The 16,000-nt window shown below is 41.3% G+C and overlaps 1 protein-coding gene across 1 annotated transcript in view; it reads right to left on the reverse strand.

Annotated features, from left to right (window-relative positions):
• The window catches only part of LOC129753424 (uncharacterized), a 330,927-nt gene that overhangs the window by 208,187 nt on the left and 106,740 nt on the right, over positions 1 to 16,000 (reverse strand). The gene's annotated exons all lie outside the window — the stretch shown is intronic.

The raw sequence follows: 16,000 nt of genomic DNA on the forward strand, positions 1-16,000 counted from the left end.
GCTGAGCGGTAAACTCAAGTAAGAGAGCATCACACGCTTTTTGATGTGACGGGGCCTCCCAGGAAATACACCCGTCACCCGGATATGGGTGCCGTGGCGACGAACGTGTTAAAGTTGTGTTTTTGGAGTCAAATCATATGCGTTTATCTGTTCTGTGCATGCGAAAGAAGAAGGACCATTGGAGGCACCGAGGCACAATTTTCCCGTATGTTTGGATAACGTGCCGCTATTAAGCCTACCCCCATTCTGAGTCTATCGAAAGAATTGAAAATCTTAGGCCACCTCCCAACAACCACATATAATTTTACGGCTTATGCATCATAATAAGAAAGTTTGATGAAGCATCACATTGACGTGAAGGGTGTCCACGATGAAATTGTCACATGATGAATTTGATCTAACTTTTTAACCGTGTTGGGTAGAATTTAATGAAAATTTCGGTGGATTTAGTGCATAGTGCATTGTATACATCCTGCAAGTTTTAAAGTCCTGTGATCAAAACTCGCAGAAATGGAGTCGAAAGAACAGCTCGTGAGTGATAAAATCTTTCGCACCGTTCCATCGCTAAAACATTGGAATCGCGAATTCCACGGTGTCGCGAGTGATAAAGCGGTTCGAGGAACGATTGTCTACCGATCGGAAGCCCAAAAGTGAAGGAAAAAGTATTCCGTACAACACCAAAAATCACAACTGCGTAATTGGGGCCTTCCCAAACCGAAACCCAAACGCCTCCGTTCGAGATGTGGCTAAGAAGCTGCACCTAAGCCAAAGTTTTGTCCAGAAGGCTAAAACTAAGACTCTTTCTGTTGGCTGGTGGTGTTTGCATTAGTAAGATGCTAGCCATTATATCATTGGAAGATGTACGCTTTAGTCTTAAGTAGAATTCAGATCTCTTCAAAGAAACATGAAGTTTCACTGAGATCCTATATGTGTGTGTTCGTTTTAAAAGGCTGGGCTTTGAACGTTTAAGGTACAAAAGGCTCCTTATCGCTACGAGAAGCAGAACAAGTCCGCCGAAATCCGTGACAGGAAGTTGTACCTCAACATGCTGACGAAAGTTGAATGCTGCATCATGGACGACGAAACATATGTGGAAACCGACTTCAAACAGAACCCCGGCAACCTGTTTTTCCGGTGAAGGATAAGTTCAGCGTTCCGGAGCATGTCTGCACTTAGAAGATGTCCAAACATGCGAATAAATTCCTGGTTTGGCAAGCCATCTGCACGTGCGGGAAGCGGAATGCACCTTTCGTGACCCAGGATACGATGAATGGACAGGTGTAAGAACATGAAAGAGTGCCTCCAGAAGCGGCTGCTTCCTCTCCTGCAGGCCCACAACGTCCCAACAATGTTTTTGGCCGGATTTGGCCTTACGCCACTTCTCCAAGGACTTGCTGAAGGGGCATGCGGATAATAAGGTCAATTTCGTGCCGAAAATATTCAACCCATTCAAATTTCAAAACTATTCTCCAGAAAACCATAGTTGATTATACAAAAGTTGACGCTGAATTCGAAAACTCGACCCGCAATATCTCCGCTAGTTCTGCATCAGAAAAACTCGAATATGTGATCAATCTGCACAAGAATCTCCTTAAAAAATACTCTAAAAAAGTTGAAATTCAAGCCAAAGTAAAAGGTTTCTGCCCTTGGATGAATTACGATGTTTGGGAGTTGCTTAAAGCCAAAAACAATCTCCTAGCACGATGCAAACGCCACTCACATGATTGTCGACTCAAGGAATTACTTGTACAGATGTCTAAAAAAGTTCAACAAGCCAAAACGCTAGCTAAAACAAGTTACTACGGATCACTTTTCCAGTCCTCAAATCAAAAAGCAATGTGGAATACTATAAACGCTCTGACCAATCGAAAAAATGTGAAAGCAAACAAAATAACACTCAACATAAACGAAAAGCTCACCAGTAACCCTTCGTCTGTCGCAAGTCACTTCAACGAGTTTTTTGCGAATATAGGCCCGCAGCTTGCCTCAACTATTAGTAGTCAACGAAATATAAATAAATATGGGACGTTGACCAATGCTATCCCAGAGTCTATTTTTCTTACTCCTACAACTGAACAAGAAGTATTGATCAGAATACATCATTTGGATTCAAAAAAAAGCATCGGACCCGATGAAATTAGTGCACTTTTTGTGAAAAAACATCATGTTTTGTTCGCAAATCTGCTAAGAGATGTGTTTAATGAAAGCGTAGCTACCGGAACCTTTCCGAATTTTCTGAAAGTCGCTCGAATCGTTCCAATTCATAAAAGTGGGCCCAAAAATGACGTAAACAACTATAGACCAATATCTGTCCTCTCAGTATTAAGCAAAATCTTGGAGCAGCTACTAGTTTTTCGAATAACTAGTTTCCTCAAGTCACACGAACTCCTCTACAGCCATCAGTACGGATTTAGAACAGGATCTAGTACTGTAACCGCAGCTAGTGATCTATCCAAGGAAATTTACGATGCATTTGAAAACCAACAATACGCCGCAGTTCTCTTCCTCGATCTTAAAAAAGCCTTCGATACCGTCGATCACATATTGTTGTTGGAAAAACTGAAGTTTTACGGAATCCGAGGAAAAGCGAACGATCTTATTAAAAGTTACCTATCAAATCGTCTCCAGTACGTGGGAGTAAATGATACCGAAAGTGCACTTAGACCGATGTCAGTTGGTATACCTCAAGGAAGTAACATAGGACCGCTCCTGTTTTTAATATACGTGAATGATCTACCGAAGCTTGCACTCGATGGAAGAACCCGCCTGTTTGCTGACGATACATCGCTGACCTATGTTGGAAGAGACACTAATGAACTGGTAAATCGCATGGAACATGATATGCAGATACTAATGGGATTCTTCTCAGGAAACCTGTTATCACTAAATTTATCAAAAACCAAATACGTCATATTTCACTCACCTAGAAAGCGAGTCGAAGAGGTCCGAGAGTTAACTATTGGCTCTACGATTATCGAAAAGGTCGATAATTACAAATATCTTGGGTTGATGTTTGACACCAAACTATCATGGCAGCCTCACATTAATCTTATTAAAAACGATGTTAGCTCAGCTTGTGGCCTGTTATGGAAGGTGTCTAAGTTTGTTCCTACAAAACAGTTAGAGGCCATGTACCTGGCGTTCGTGCAATCCAGATTAAATTACATGGTTTCAATATACGGAAGCGCCACAAAAACAAAACTAAAATCGCTTCAAGCTACTCAAAACCGATGCTTGAAAACGATTTATAGAAAACCACGATTACATCCCACAGTAAACCTGTACGAAGAAGCTACCAAATCAATATTACCCATCCTAGCACTAAGGGAATTACAATGCCTTACACAAGTGCACAACAAATTAAACAACCAATCAACCCATCACAACGAAACGCTAAATTTCCGTATCCATAGATACAATCTGAGAAGTAATCGTATGCTAGATATTAGTCGTCCAAAGTCTAATCTCACTAAATCGTCTCCCAGTTATTTCTCCAAGTCCAAGTACAACCAACTTCCTAACATATTGAAAGAAGAAAGGAACTTGATAAAATTTAAAAATATGTGTAAACAACACATCCGCTGCAAAATCTCCGATTACATTTAGTAAAAACCATCCACCGATGTGTCACTAACTGATCCATAAACCCAGTGTACCTCCTTCAAAGAGATTATATCTCGCTGGAGGTACCAAGCAGCCACCAGTCCTCATCATCTGCGCGTCAACCATTATAAACAGTCGACTAATGCCACTTTTGCAAAATATTTTCTTATTTTCTTCCCTCCACCGAGCCACTACCACCAGCCGCCGCCCACCGCCGACCACCGCCGCTCACCCGCCACACAAACCGCCACCCACCGCCACCTACTACCACCCATCGTCACAAACCATCAATAGCCAATTGAGTTATCACAAAGTGTGAATTGTGAATGAAGAACAAAATTGTATCAATCTTAATGAAAAAATCATATGAAAAAAAAAATTAAAATAAAATGGTGAGGAGGTTTTATGCCCTTTGGAGGAGTCGTAACTAAACTGCTCCAGGGGGCTTTTCCCTGCTCAAAAAAAAAAAAAAAAACCCTCCCAAAATTTCGGAGCTTCGCCCCATCGAGAAGTACTGGGCGATTATGAAGCAGCACCTTGTCAAACGACCTAAGGTAGTGAAGACAGTCGAGGAACTGAAGAAAGTATGGGTTTGCATGCAAAAATCGGTTGATTCATAGGTTGTGCAGAATCTTATGGCCGGGGTTAAGGACAAGGTGCGGGCATTTGCGTATGGACTGTAAATAAAATACGAGTAAAATGGTAAAATGAAGTTTAATAGTTATTTTTCACTCTCTTTAAATTTGATGGCAATCGGATGAAAACTCGATTTGCGAATCAATTTAGTGTGTGACAATTCCATCGTGGACACCCTTTAGGCAGGCATTTAGAAAAAAAAAAATACAAGTATAGTTGGACATTACCAGATGATCTAGATATTAAAAGTAAACTGAATTGTGCTAAGCAAATTCAAGTCAAATAATATTTTTTAGTATTAAGTTGACTAGCTGCAAGCCCTTTCTCAAAGAGTCAGCAGTTTTGAAATCTGCTTTAGCTGCCCAGTGTTGCTGATGTAAACAGATATATTGGCAGTTCTACACTAACACCACCTTAGCAGGAGGCCTCAGCCCAAACCTCAATCCATGGGAGAACAGAATCGATTTTTGAGAAGAGCGCACGATAAACGCGATTTATTGTTCATTATTGTTTAAAAACATCAACGGATCACATGTTGATCCTAATGATTACTAACTAACAAATTAAAATTAATATCAACATAAAACTACACAATACTTGATACACTTAAAAAATTTTCTTCGGAATACGTTTCTTGAGACGTCGAAGTCGAAATGTTCGGAAAACCGATTAAAAGTTTTTAGAATGCCGATGAAAGCGCTGTTAGCCCCGTAATTGTTCAGGCGAATCGGAACGTAGAGCTGCAGGTTCTGATTTCGTAATCCTCGGGGTTGTACGCTGAGAGGTATGGCCTCCAACAGTTCGGGGCAGTCGATTCTAGATGTGAGAAGGTCCGCTGCAACTAGGGCACGTGTAGCATTTCGGCGTACTTGAAGCGTATCTAAGCCTATGAGATGGCAGCGGTTTTTATAGCTTGGTAAACGAAATGGATCCTGCCAGTTCAAGTGTCGTAGAGCGTACCGCAAGAAACGCCGCTGAATAGCCTCGATTCTTTCAGCTCCGTTCTGGTAGACAGCGTACTCGAGAATAGAACAAACTATGCAACAATAAAGACTTTTCAGGCAGTATACGTCTTTAAAATCTTTGGTCATATGAAACAAGAATCCATGGCTTCGAGAAGCTTTTTCGATAACATAGTTCGTATGAATCTCGAACTCCAGCCGTCGGTCGAGAATAACGCCCAGGATGATGGTTTGGTCTCCGAGGATGTACTCTGCATGAAGAGGATGTCGCTTACGGGTAAACGATATTACCGAGCATTTACTGCGGTTCAAGGGCAAGCAATTGATATCGCACCAGTGAGCAAAAGCGGAGAATTGCTGTTGGAGGAAGTTGATGTCGTCTTGGTCGTTTATGGTGTGAAAAAGTTTCAGGTCATCGGCATAAGCGAGCTTTGTGCCACCGAGGAGCGAGAGTACATCATTAAAATAGATCACGAAAATGATCGGTCCCAAATGACTTCCTTGAGGCACTCCTGAAGAGGCAACGAACTGCCTAGAAAAGGATTTACAGTAAGAACGGATATCTTTCGTCCCATTAAGTAACTCCGGAACCAATCCAGTAGGGAACCACAGATACCTAAACGTTCGAGCTTTGCTATTGCAATTTCGTGGTTCACCTTATCGAACGCAGCAGAAAGATCTGTGTAAATGGCGTCTGTTTGAGTTTTCTTGGCAAAGCTGTCTTACACGAACGATGTAAAACTCAGTAGGTTTGTAGTCGTGGATCGTTTAGGCATGAACCTGTGCTGATCGTTGGGAAAGTGATGCTTGAAAAATGAGAAAATTGGATCCAAAACAACCAGTTCAAACAATTAGGCGATCGCGCATAGAGCAGAGATTCCGCGATAGTTGCTCATGTCTCTCTTATCTCCCTTTTTGTGGACAGGAAACGTCCGGGTCCGTAGAAGATGAATTTTTTAGCTTCACTTTTAGGATGGCTGCCTCGTCGACCAGAATACCATTCAAAATGACCCTAGGAGTGATACATTTCCGACAGCTCTGGCCAGTTGCTCCAAGGAAATTCACCCAGTTGTGAAAATACTAGAAAATTTCTCGGCAAAAAGTTCACAAATTTCTGGATCAGAATTCGCTGTGTCGCTGTCAAGGAACATGTAGGACGGAAGCCCTGGTTCCTTCCGTTGTTTTTTTACATGCTTCCGAAAAGATTTCGGACTGGTCTTGAAATTCCTTTGTAACCGATTTAGATAATTCAAGTAGCTATGCTTACTGACTTTTTTTATATGCAGAGCTTTGTTTGCGGGATTCTCCCTTAGTTTAAGGGGATTTGTGCTTGTTGTAGTTTCGGAGTGCACGTTTCTTGGCCGTCTTCAGTCGCCGCACTCATCCGAAAAGAAAACGTTAAATCCACATGGATTTTCACGTAGCCACTCATTACGTGAATTTTTGCTTGAGTTAGATGAAGCACTTATAGAAGGTAATAAAAATACACTTGATTCTTATGTGAAATTCACATAGCTGAATGCTGTCAAAGCAAAGACACATTCGATTTACGTGAAAATCCAATGATCCGCCAAGTACAGTGGGATTTGGTGCATTCTATGTGATGTTCACGTAACGCTGGAATACTTTTTTCACGTAAAATCTATGTGAAAGAAAACAGTTCTCAATATGGCGTGAATCCATGTGCTACGGCTGAGGGAAACTTTTTAGGAGATGAAGAAACTGTTTTTTTTAAAGTAGTGAATATTTTTTAAATATTTTTGTTGATTTTTATATGTTTTGCTATTCCAACAGAATCTGGAATTCGAGCAGCTGGTCAGTCAAGTAACTGCAAAGGAGGCGCACCTAATACCATTTTCTGGACGGGCGTCGTAAAGTGAAATTAAATGTGAAGTGAAGTGAAATGTTTATAAATAGTATGTGTAAATGAAAAGTTATCGTGTTATGTGATTTCATCGGCTAAATAATTCTTTTCGAAATCAAATTCTTCTTATTTCAAGAGGGCGAAACAAAACGCAAAACGTTAATATTTTATTGAAATCTACGTGAATCCCCATGTAGCGAACAAATCCCTCCCTCGAATGCTTCACATGGATTTCACTTACAACTCATATGAAAATTACGTGAATTTGACTTGCTACGCGAGCTCTGTTTGCTACCTGAAATTCACGTAAGTTTCTCATGATTTTCATGGTGGCAAAATCTATGTACATTTTCACGTTGCGCTAATGTGAAAAGTTTTTTCGGTGCGCAGTTCTTTAGTGACCCAGGGAGCCCGTAGATTTTTAGCTACCCTACGTTCCGGAACATGGCGATCAATAATGTAGTTCAGAATGTTCGAAAAAGTCTCAGTGGCTGCGTTTGGATCAGAAGGATCGAGCACAACTTCTCATTCGATGGACTCAAGAACGAGAGATATAGTTTCAAAATCTACGTTCTTGAAATCTTGACAGAAGGAAGCCGTTTTCTTTACTGGAGCATATATCCTTGCGGCAGCGAAAGAGACCACTAAGGCTGGGTGATGTGGAACAGCTTTGAAAGGAGGAGCGGGAGCTAAGTCAATCGTCGGAATCCAGAAACCTTCGTTAACGAAACAGAGGTCGAGCATACGTCCGTTTTCATTCTTGATATTATTTATCTGACATAAAGTCGCTGTACTCAGGGCGTCTAAGTATACGCTAGAAGATGCCGAGAACGAAGAGTGCACAGGATCTGGAAACAGAGAGCCACTTTGAGAGGAGCGCCATTTTAGGCCGGGCATGTTGAAGTCGCCAATGACGAGTATGTCATCCTCGGGAGAACAAAAGGAGCTGACTTTAGACAGGCAACGCGAAAAGGACTCTGCTAAAACCAGGTTGCCAGAACGATCAGGATGCGCGTACACTACGCATAGGAAGAGTTTCCGATTACCGAGATCAATGCGGGTTCTAAGAAGCTCCAGATCGTCCCAGGAAACGTCTTCGATAAGCAAAGCCGAGAGTTTAGATCTAACGGCAAGTAACACTCCACCACAAGTAGATTTTTTGCTGTTGAGGGGGCTACGGTCGCAACGAAATACTATATAATCTGGGCCAACAATCTGACTGGAGAGGGTACGGCCATTAAGCCATGTTTCGGTAAAGGCAATGATATCGTAGCAGGAGCACGAAGCTGCAAGCAGATAATCGATCAGGCAGGTATTGACACAACCTGTGTTCTGGTAGAAAATGCTGATAGAGTAGTCCGTTTCAGATGCAGTACCGGAACGAAGATCACTGGAAAGGCAGATTTCATCACGCGGAGTAGAACAGTCAACGATATCATACTTGCCTGATAGCGCAAGCTGGAGAACCCCTTCGCCACAGACGAACTCAGGGCCGGAACGACTGTTGACGCTGGCTGGAAACAGCGCGACTGAGTCGAAGGGCTCCGGGGTCTTCGTGGTTCCGAATTCGTTGCGTCCCGGTGCTGAAGGCTCAGTAGAAAACGCCGGATATCCGAGGTCAGGAGTGTTTAGCTGGATGCATCTGTCGGAAGGCGGAAGCAGTGCGACTGAGACGAAGGGCTCAGGGGTCTCCCGAGGGCTCAGAAAGATGCGTCCTGGTGTCGAAGATGGGCTCAGAAAGATGCGTCCTGGTGACGAGATGTGTTGGTAGACTTAGTAGGATCTGCGGTTTCATCATCAAATTCATCACACAACGAGAATGTTCCGGGGAAAAATGAAAACTTGCCTGGATGAGTAGGCTGGAGGACCTCATCGCCGCATTCGAACTTAGGGCTGGGACGGCTGAAAACGCTGGCTGGAAACAGCGCGACTGAGTCGAGGGGCTTTGAGGCTTCCCAAGTGCCAAGTTCATTGCGTCCCAGTGGAGAAACCCCAGAAGCGTTGGCTGATCCTCCCACAGCAGGAAAACGGTCAAGAGATAAACAGCAGAGAGCTAGTGTCTCGTCGTCGTTGTCAGTTGGAATGAGAACCATGTGATTTCCATCAACCTTCAAACCTCTAAGAGGGTCTACCTCAAGGACACCGGTACGGTTGTTGACCGATTCGTTCCAAAAACTATCGGTGTGGTAGCTTCGACAGTTGACTGGAAGAGTTGAACCGATGGGGCAGGAGTCTGAGGCCGGCGGTTGAAGTTTTTTGGCTGATCCACAAATCCACGGAACTGCATCCCCGAGGGCCAGGTTGTTGTGTTCAGCACGGCACCTTTGAGCGAAGGATCCAATCCGATTTTAAAAGAAACAAATCTTCTAGTGGAGCCATCTACTCCTTTCGGGAGCAATCGTTTCACTTCCACTGGTGAGGCTATATCCAAGCAAAGAGAGATTATTTTGTTGACATCTTCATCGGTTATTTGCGGTTGAAGTCCAGCTAGATACAGCCAGAAATTAGGTGCCGGAGGTGGAGGAACAATAAACGGGACTGAAAGATCACTAAGATCGATAGACTTAGTCCCAGTCATTGTTGAAGAGACTAGCGATAGTCCATCATTACCAAGGCGACGCGACGCTTGATATTTGGTGACGGATAAGCTTGGCTGTGTGGTGGCGGCTTATAGAATACTACCACTGGGATACTGGTCCACGTCGTAAAAGGCGACTTATCCAGTACTTCCCATATGCGTTAGTCATTCTTCAAATGCGACTATCACATTGGGAGGGGGGAACCTTGGCTTGGTTTCAAGCCAAGTTTCTTCAGGGAGGATTCACCAATTGTGCTTATTGCTATTAATGTGCATGCACAAGTTGTATTCTCCTAAATTTTGTAAACACCCGCTTCAAGGTGGTTCTGTGCCTGCGGGCCCCAAAGTGGGGGTAGGAGGGTGTATAATAATCCTATCTTAAGCAGAACGTTGTTAAGGTCTGCACTATAGCCAGGCACTGGTGCAAAGGGTCGTATTTTTCCTGGCAACTCGTGGGATTCAGATTATACACACGATTTTAAAATTTTCATCCTGTATGGGATACCCCGCTTCATGCGTCGATATGAAGGTGCAGAGGTTCTTGTGTGTGATGGAAATATGTGTGGAATTCTTTGATAGAAATGCTTTCTATTAAGGTTACACAGATAAATCTGCAGCACAAAAGAACCGCTACACTTAACTTATGTCGTTTAATCCTTAATGGAACTGCATCAATCGCCTTGGTCCAAGAACCCTATTTCCGAAATGGAACTTTTTACTTAGGGAATTTGCTCAAACCAAACTTTACTGTGTTCAGTGTAATTGGAATGACTAATGCCCGAATAATGCCTCGTGCATGTATATTGATAAACAATTCTTTAAATGCAACACTTATACCCAATCTAACAACAAGAGATATTTGCGTCGTTCAGGTTTCGCTGCCTGATAGAAAATACGTCTACTGTTCAGCATACTCGCCATATGAACAATCATCCCCTACGGATGATTTAAAAAATGTCATTTCATTCTGTGAATCACAAAATATACCTCTTGTAATTGGCTGTGATGCCAATGCCCATCATTTTGTATGGGGTAGCTCAGATATCAATCTGAGAGGCTTAAATTTAATGGAATATTTAAGCAGCACTGATTTAGAAATTCTAAATGTAGGAAATAAACCAACTTTTGTTAGGTGTGACAGAGAAGAGGTGATTGACATCACACTTTGTTCTAGAACAATTTCTCAGGAAATTTCAAATTGGCATGTGCCTAACGAAGAATCGATTTCTGACCACAGGTTTATCTATTTTGAACACTCAGGTGAGTTTTTAGAAACAATTACATTCAGAAACCCAAGAACAACTAATTGGGACCTATATTTGGAGCATCTTCCTACTAAATTTCATGGATATACACCTGAAATTACTACTCCTTCTGAGTTGGATGAAGTGGTTGCAAAAACCACCGAAATTATTTTAAATTCTTATGAAGAAGCGTGTCCCTTACGAACGTTGAAATTCAACTACAGACGCTCTTGGAACCGAAGGCGCACGGAAGGTTTTGATGCTTTCAAGTTGGCTCGCAGAGCTTACCGGAAAGCAACAAGAGCTGCCGAACGCTCAAGTTGGCAGAGCTACTGCACAAACACTTCAAGCTTGCACGAAGCAAGTAGGTTAAATAAAGTCTTAGCCAAATCAAAAGATTATCAGGTTTCATACCTTAAAACCCCTAGTGGTGATTATACATCAAACGACGAAGAAACATTAAGTTGTCTATTCAATACTCACTTTCCAGGATGTGTTGATCAAGATTCATCGATAGAGCCTGAGTTCTTTTCTGGAAGTCTAGATTCCTTGCATTTTGCTCGGAAAATAGTTACTACAGAATCGATCAAATGGGCAATCGATGGTTTTGCTCAATACAAATCACCTGGAAGTGACGGTTTATTTCCAGTTTTGCTTCAAAAAGGTTTCGATCATTTCAAACACATATTAAGAAAAATAATGATAAGCAGTTTTGCTCATGGATATATTCCTAAACTTTGGCGGCAGATAGCCGTGAAATTCATCCCTAAAGGGGGACGATCATCATACGACGAAGCCAAAAGCTTTCGTCCTATTAGTCTAAGTTCATTTCTATTAAAAGCACTTGAACGTTTAATTGATCATCATATCAGGCAAGAATACCTTGTCCAACATCCGCTTAATGCGACACAACATGCATACCAAACAGGAAAATCAACATTAACTCTTCTGCACAACGTAGTACATAATATTGAAAATAGTTTTTCACAGAAAGAATCATGTCTAGGAGCATTTCTAGGCATAGAAGGAGCATTTGATAATGTCTCGTTTACATCAATAGTGGATGCGGCCCTACTTCATGGAGTGCCTAGTGTTATAACTAACTGGATTAGCGCAATGTTAAGTAACAGGAATCTTCATTCGTCTTTAAGACAGGCTTCAATAACAAAAGTTAGCACACGTGGTTGCCCACAGGGAGGTGTACTATCACCTCTTTTGTGGAACCTAGTTGCAGACGGCTTGTTGAGAAAACTCAATGACCGTGGAATACCAACCTATGGATTCGCAGATGATTATCTTCTGCTGGTAAGAGGTTTGTGCATAAGCACATTATTTGATATAATGCAACAAGCTCTGCGCTCTGTTGAACGATGGTGTTCTCATGTAGAACTTTCAGTTAATCCTCTAAAAACTAATATTGTTTTATTTACTTAAAAACGTATCACCCGCGGGGTGCGCCCTCTGCTGTTTTATGGTTCCGAAATCACCGTGTCTGATCAAGTTAAATATTTGGGTGTCATTCTTGACTCCAAATTAAACTGGTCTGATCACATCGAATTCAGAATCAAAAAAGCATGCATGGCCTTCGGACAATGCCGACGTGCAATCGGAAAAAAACTGGGGACTCAAACCCAAACATATTCACTGGATTTAGTCCACAATAGTAAGACCAATTCTGGCCTATGGGTGTCTAGTGTGGTGGCAGAAAGGAGAAGTTGCAACAGTTCGGACTAAACTAAATCACCTTCAAAGAATGTGTCTCTTAGGGATGTCCGGATCGTTCACAACAACTCCTACTGCAGCACTAGAAGCTCTGTTTTCTATCAAACCTCTACACTTGTTCCTAAAACAGGAAGCCTTCTCATGTGCTTTTCGTCTACAGGCAGTTGGTCTCTGGCTGTCAGGAAATATCGAAAGATCATCGAGTCATACAAATGTGTGGCCTGAATTAGTTAGATTAAACAAGTTTAATCTAGCGCCAAACGATTTAACACTCTCGAGTAGTTTTCCCTACATGGAGTTTAACGTCAAATTTCCTTCTCCTCAAGAATGGTTATCAGGTTTCGTAGAGGACCAAATGTCCTCTCATATTGTATTCTATACTGACGGTTCATTATCAAACGGCCGTGCAGGTGCAGGAATTTACTGTCACGAGTTGAACATAGAATATGCTCAACCTCTAGGAAAATATTGTACAGTCTTTCAGGCTGAGCTATATGCTATTATGTATGGAGTGCAAATTGCACTTCAAAAGAGGATTATGTTCAGAACAATTTATTTCTGTTCAGATAGCCAAGCAGCTATCAAATCACTCAGTGCTTCCAGTTCTAGATCAAAGCTGGTAATCGCATGCCGGAAAGCAATCGAAGAACTTGCTGAAGGCAATGGATTAAACCTTCTATGGGTACCCGGACATAAGGGAATTTTTGGAAACGAATGCGCCGACGAACTCGCCAGAGCTGGGTCGGAAAAGGAATTTTACGGACCAGAGCCGGCTGTCCCAATATCACCATGTTGGTTCAGAAACCAAATTCAAACTTGGTCCTCTAACCAGCATGAACGATACTGGGAAGAGTTGGACACTTGTCGTCAAACTAAATTATTTTTAGAAAAACCATCTCCAATCATATCGAGTTACTTATTAACTTTAAATAAATCTCATTGCAGCATCTTGATCAGAGCACTCTCCGGTCATTGTAAACTCAACTATCACATGCACAACATTCAGCGTGCTGAATCTCCAGTATGTGGTAGTTGTGAATCAGATGTGGAAGATCCCTTCCATCTTATATGTAACTGTCCCTCATTTGCCAGACTACGTTTTCGTACTCTGGGATCTTACGCTTTAAGCGAATCTGAGTTTAAGAAATTAAACTTAAAAAACATTCTATCATTCCTTACCGAATGTAAAAAAGAGCTTTAATGCTAATAATCCCTAGTGGAAAGGCTTTATGCCATCTTAAATAGATTGAATTTATTTCTTCCTTTTATAGGTTTTTCAGGTTTCTCAGGTAAATGATGAAATCTTGGATAAAAAAAGGCTAGGCACAATTTTCCCGTATGTTTGGATAACGTGCCGCTATTAAGCCTACCCCCATTCTGATACATGATACCTGAAGATCGATAGACTTAGTCCCAGTCATTGTTGAAGAGACTAGCGATAGTCCATCATTACCAAGGCGACGCGACGCTTGATATTTGGTGACGGATAAGCTTGTGGAGTCCCTTTCAGAGGCGGAAACAAAGAAGCTGCCATCGGTGGGTACTGCTTCGAAGCCATATCATCGACTTTTTTCGACAAAAGGTCGAGCTGATGCGTTAGCTTGTCCAAAACAATATCTAGGTAATCCGAATTGGAACGATGCGTTCGATCAAGTCATCTACATAGCAGCGAATACTTCGGCCGTTTAACTCCGTACGACAGGGGGTACAGATAACTTTCCGGAACTAATATCGACAAATTCGCCCTGTGGAAAAGCGATACACAGATGTTCGTGTTTTGATTTTTTTGGTGTTCAGGGCTGCCAAGCCAAGTGCCTCGATATTTGAAAAATTATTATATTTTTTCAATTGCATTGTTATTGAAAAACATTTTAATCAGTTCTGAGAATTTGCAACTTTCCCGTCGATTTCTGATTTCGAAAATCGAAATAACAACTTACTGTATCGCACACTTAAGTAATGTAGTGAGTTATGTGGATATGTTTAAAACAATTAGAGCATGTAGGCGATTATTTTTAAAGTCAACATAAATGGGGCTTTCATTAATTTACTTGTTTGTAACAGTCAATTGTTCTACATTCGTTTAGATGTTAGAAACAACTCTTTTTCAATCTTCCAAGCAGTACGTGAAAATATATTTCAGATTTTTTAAATTCACCTTTAAAATTCGTTAGCAAAATATGGCTTAACTTCATCCATTTAAGGACGCTCCGCAATGAATTCAAACGTTTGGCTGTCGATAGTTAAAAATTATCAATTCATGAATATAACAACTAGGTTAAAACAAGGAAATACTGATTTTAGTAACGCACCTAGCATCACTGGTGAGGTCACCGGCAAATCAAAATTTGAGGTTATGGCTTAGGCCAATTTTTCGCCAATACTATCGTCCGTATATACCCTTATAGAGTGATAATACCAACATAAGGTTTGTACGAATTATCATAAAATTAATACCTCGTACTAGATGCAGTATGAACATCATCAAAAAATGTTTAATAAGCTTCAAAAACGGAAATTCTGAACCCGAAGTTGAAAAGTTAAACAGTTTGAAGTATCTTCAAGATTTTCCCTTTATCTTAAAATGCATTTTCGTTTTGGCTTTCATTTTCCCATCATCAAACGTTTCTATATGGCAAATCGTGCTCAACAATCACCCATAAATACTGACGAAAGCAATTTACAATCTGCCATAGGTTCACAAATTTATCGCTTCCATCCATAGGGCTCGCTGATGGATCTATTATTATTATCTGTATTTTCCAGCGATAAAGCGATATGGTTTAAGCGAAATGATGCACCTGACCAACAATCTGCAGTAGGAAGCCCAAGATGAATCGGTTAAGCAGTGAAAAAGATGCTGCTGCCCGCCCGATGGGCCTTAATGAAGAAGATGAATCGCGTAATTTATGATTGGCATCTTGCGTACCTACAGAGGCTTTCAAAATCTGAAGTGTTGCCGGACTGCATCATCAGCACCCAGTTTGAGGTCTCGATTCGAGAGTTATGAGGTGCGAAATGGAGAAACCCTAATTGATGATGGCATTCTCGCTTTGGCGCAGGCTGTGCCGTTAGACTTGGCACTAAATTTCAGTAGATATGTAGGTAACCGTTGTTGTTTGATCAAAACTAAACATTCCATAAATGTTTTCATTCAAAGAATTAAATGAAGGTATACTCCGAAACATTCAAAATCAAACCTATTTCGAGATCGTTTATATTTATAAATTAAAGTTCATGTTGAGAAAAATTACGTTGAACAATGGTAGGTGCCAAATCAAGTTTCCAAACAAGAATACTAAAGTTATTCAATCTAGAGATTCCCCTCTTTTTTTTCTAAAGTTTTTCAACAAAAATGACTTGTTTACTATAAAGAGACAAACCTTCAATC

Source organism: Uranotaenia lowii, chromosome 3 (assembly GCF_029784155.1).
Source record: "Uranotaenia lowii strain MFRU-FL chromosome 3, ASM2978415v1, whole genome shotgun sequence".
Classification (NCBI taxonomy): domain Eukaryota; kingdom Metazoa; phylum Arthropoda; class Insecta; order Diptera; family Culicidae; genus Uranotaenia; species Uranotaenia lowii.